The following is a 4,922-nucleotide window of genomic DNA, read 5'->3' as shown; positions in this document are numbered from 1 at the left end:
GTCAAAGCAATAGCAAGCTGTTAGCTTAAAGCAAAGCACATTCATGCTTCACCTATGATAATACAACCAATTCTAATGCATGTATTGTGATGGACGTGCAAGCTAAAAGGAGGCACATGTGGCTAATTGTCAAAGCAATAGCAAGCTGTTAGCTTAAAGCAAAGCACGTGCGTGCTTCACCAATAGGATATGAGAGTGGATTATTATTATTACTATTATGTATTCTACAAAGTATTTATGTTTGATAGTATGATTTAATATAAAGTTATGATTATATGTACGTACATTATATGATTGATTGAGTCATGAGGTGTGATTGACAGGCACCATATGTGTACCCTTCCCCATCGGCTCTACGCATGCGTATTGAGAGTTAAATTACTCAGCCCTTGTGATGTTGTTAATTCTGCTGAGTATTGAGAGGTTTTTCCCCCTTTTTACTCATGCGATGATGATCCCAGTGAGTATTGAGAGTTATTTCCCTTGTATATTATTTGGTGCAATTTTGTCATTTATGTATATATGAGTTCATGTTTGCTTTTGTAAAGCGTTCAGTGTAAAGTTATGTCATACAATTATGACGAGCACTTAAGCACTAATTTATTTATATATATAATTATATTCATTCATTGAGCCGCAAGCTTACTATTTTCCTATTTACCCCATTTCTCTAAGGTTTCCATAGGATTTCGTGTAGTTCAATTTCTGATCAATTGAGGTTGGGCCACGACACGCATTACTGCATGACTTACATTTTGACCACGTTTATGTTTATATGTATATATATCCGAAGTGTATGTATGTACAGTGAAATATGAACTGTGTAAGTTTTTAAAATATTTTTTAATGAGGCACATAGATTATTATATGTTTATAACAAAGGCCAAGGCTAGTGTTATATATTCATGAATTAAGTTTATGTCATGAGCTTTAAATATAAAATTGCATGATTCACCCCATATCCAAGGGTTGAGGCGGTTTGTGTCATGTATGATATGTACATATTTAGATTCCATATAACCACCATTTGAATGATAGTTTTTTAAAATAAGGACACATGTGTCGTAGCATGATTCATTTATTGTATGACGGACATGGTACTTCTGATGTATTCTAAAATTTCTTCCTTAGTTAGAGGCATTTGTTTCAAAATTTTATTTAAAAGAAGGTCATTTTTAATTTTAGAATGTAAAATGTATTTTCTACAACACTAAAGGATGAAATGGCCTTTAACATAGATTCCTTAATAAATTTTAAGAGAACTAATAGAAAGTGGTTATTTCATTCATGGTTATTAAATCAAAATTTGAATTAGATCATCACTGGTCCAAAATAAACTATCATCAATTCAAATTGAAACATGAAATCATGAATGGATGCATCTTTAAATAAAAGGATACGTTTTTATTATATATGACACTGTTTAATTAGACATATCTTTACAGTCGGACAAATTTTTAAAGCACCATTTATTTTGAAAATATTCCAGCATAAAATATATCCCTCTCCCTTATAAAAGTATTTTGCAAATAATTTGCAAATAATACAGAGCCACCACGAGTTCAAAAATAATAAAACAATAACATTGCTCGCTTCCTAGACTGGGCTGGATTGGGCTGGGCCTGCTATAAGAATGTTTTACTAGTACGAGGCTTTGCTTTCATCATCGAATACACAGTGAGGGAAATTGAAATTGATGATGGCGTTGGCCGCTCAAATTCTATCTCAACCGTTCAATTTTTCTCATATGGTGATCTCTTATAAATGTGGCAGGTTAAGCACTGGAGCATTGTCGCGGTTGATTCTGTCGGATGATTCTCTTCGAATGGCAGTGAATTAGTTCAGGACTTCTAAGGTATGCTAATTCATAGCTGATAGTGTGTATTACGATAAGATTCAACCTGTTGGTTAATTTAAAATTGTTATCTTCTTTCTTATTTGTGCAACAAATATAATACTTGAGTAAGAGTATTTTCTTTTTTACTTTTGTGTTGTTAAGTGCTGATAAGTCTGTTTTTGTTGTCGAGTGTCTGTCGTCACTCTGTCTCAATGCCTGATGGCATCTTTGCAAGTAGCTTTAAAGCATATTTGGCTCTTTGTTTATGAATAATGTTCAATAGCAACCTGCTTCATTGATAAGAGAAATGTATGATATAAATTTTGAAGATACGTATCTACATATGTTATTGGAAGGAAGTTCGAGAGTAAAGCAAGAGCAAAAACTGATTAAAAGATGTATCTTCATTATTACGTGAAATGTATGTTTTGCTTCTCATTCACTTTACCAGAATTACAAAAGTTTTATGTTATTGATGGTTGGATTGTTTCTGGGTTATCCTTGTTTTTCTTTTTTAATTGCTTTACATACATTATGTGTGTAATTTTTTAATGGGCAATCTTCATTTGGAACATGAAAATTTTAAAAAACTTTCCAATTTGTGCAGGGTATGAAGCCTCTTAAGTAGGACTTCTTGGGTGCTACTTCTGTGTTGGGCAAATATTTTTTTTTTTTCTTTTTCCAGTCACCATAATGGGGGTCATGGTGAAACAATTTACTAATCACTCTGGACAGGAACGGGCTTCTATAAGTAAAGCATACCGATTTCACTCTTTCCTTAGTATGGAGCTGCTTACCGTTGGGATGAAGATGGTAATAGCTGCTATAGAAATTACTTTTCTTCAGAAGGAAAATTCTCAATCTTGGTAAATTTAAAGTTATACTAGAAGACAAGCTGCTTATTCAACCAATGGCTAAATGTAGCATAGTAGCCTCCTTAGACGATTAATTAGATTGCATTCCTTTTTGTCTCTCTGTTTTCATTTTTTCTCCTTTTTGACTTGTACTTCTCTGTTCCTTTCCCCCCAGAAAAAAAAAAAAAAAACAGGCGGATGCGCAGACCATTGGTTATACATGGTTTTGTGCAGAGACTTGGGAGTTATGAGCCTTTGGATTCTTCAGTCTCTCAGCTCAGGTCAGCGTTGACCTACAGTAAGTATCAATTATAGTTCCGAATGAGTGCGAAAGCAGACTAGTGTGTAACTTCATGATTTATTTACTGGTTTGCACATCCATATTTCAAATGGTTTGCTGGTCTCCGGCCAAAAGAGAGGGAAAATGAAAGACTTGTGAGACAATCCTCATGGCTTTGTTGACATCAGTTTGGAGGTTGATTGAGAATGAATGATCATACATACATACAAATACTTGTTAGAGGGCTTGTTCTGTTGAATTATGCTGGCGGCATAAACTACAAGGCATTGTTGACGATTGGAGAATCAAGCTATTGTTTCCATTGCTTTGGCTAATAGATCCTTTGTTGAAGCAAAGGCCAATTGCAGATGCAATCTTTGAAGATGTGAAACGAAGTCTCTTCTCTCTATTCAGTCCATTTTTCGTTATCCTAAAATATCATGAATGAAACACCTGCATTTAAAAAAAAAATAGGGAAAAAAATAACACGCCAAGTAGATTAAATCTGCAGGAAAAGAAGGCCAGTAATTTTACAATGCTAAATACGTGCTTTCACTATACCCTTCATCTAATATTACATGCACCACGTCCCTCGAAAATTATTACATGCATGTTTTGTTCCAAGACTAATCTTGGCTTTTTTTTTTTAATTATTAATAGTGATTAGCAAAAGAGAAAAAAATAAAATTACATTCATGAAAATCTTAAGCCTTCTTCGTAACAGTTGAAACATCTGCTTGGAACTTCCATTGAATCCGTAGAATCTGGGATGTAAAGTAAATGGACCCCACATTTTTTCACCCCGCAGCACTCGCAATCCAAAGGTGGAAAACGATCAAAATCATCATAAAAGAAGCGGACCGCCTCAGGAACGCAATTGTATTTCCAAAAACCATTAAAATTCTACAATAGCACTAAATGCAAAGCCCAGTAGTACTCGGTTATTATTGAAGGAATCTGATCGCATCTCCAAGGTTATAAAAGATCCCACACTTTGAAACTCAAACCACTTCGGAATTTCATTCCCGAGTAGTAAGATTTGACCTCCGTTCATGTGAAAATGAATCTGTAAAAAAAAAAAATCATAACTCAAAAAACAAAATTATATAAATTGAAAGAAGAGAGTTAAAAACACACCTTTTCCTGTACTTCTTTCCAACAGGCAGCTGCCATAAGCTGAATTCTCTGCAGGGCATCTTCAACAATTCCTGCAGTAGAATTACCATCCGATTTAAAATTATTGCTCTAGTCAAAAAACACTGCTTACATATAAGATTCAGAACTTGAGAATAAACCTGATAATGATTGCAGCGATGTGCAATTATCGGCATCTAACCATCATATAAGGAATGGAAGCTTTGGTATGGATTGAAGCCTCTCACAATAGCTTAAGCGGAGGTAAGTCAACACAGAAGCTTTCTGGTATTCTCTCAATATTGGTTTTCGCTAGATTCAATAATATTGGCGAGGATAACTGGCCAAGACATTCGGGCAATCTCTGAAGATTTGAGTAACCACTGAGATCAAGAATTTCAAGAGATTTCAACTTACATAGGCTGCTTGGGAGAGTCTTAAGCCTTTTACAGTCTGAAAGGTCCAAGTACCCCAGCCTAAGTAGAAGCTCAATTGATAAAGTCATTTCTCCAATTGCAGTTCCACTCAAAAAAAAGGCAGCCTATATTACTAGATCAGATCTCTGGAAGCCTCTTAAGTTTTGAGCACCCCGAAAGATCAAGTGTTATAAGAAATTCCAAATTAAAAATTCCAGCTGGAAGACTTTTCAGGCTTTTGCTACCTCTTAGGGTGCGTTTGGGATTGAGGTGCTGTAGCTTAAAAGTTACAGCTGCTGTGAAAAAAAAGCTGTAATTATGAAACAAAAGTTAATAATATATAGTAAATATAAATTTTAAATAATAATTTTGATAAAATTATTAAGATATAATAAATTTTA

At 34.3% G+C, this 4,922-nt stretch overlaps 1 pseudogene; it reads left to right on the top strand.

The window, feature by feature from the left end:
- Positions 1-2,485, top strand: part of LOC112100228 — a 36,106-nt pseudogene extending 33,621 nt beyond the window's left edge.
- Positions 2,486-4,922: the final 2,437 nt, after the last annotated feature.

This window comes from Citrus clementina, unplaced genomic scaffold (genome assembly GCF_000493195.1).
Source record: "Citrus clementina cultivar Clemenules unplaced genomic scaffold, Citrus_clementina_v1.0 scaffold_3, whole genome shotgun sequence".
Classification (NCBI taxonomy): domain Eukaryota; kingdom Viridiplantae; phylum Streptophyta; class Magnoliopsida; order Sapindales; family Rutaceae; genus Citrus; species Citrus x clementina.
Note: the sequence above shows the minus strand (reverse complement) of the source record. Positions and strands in the feature narration are given on the sequence as shown.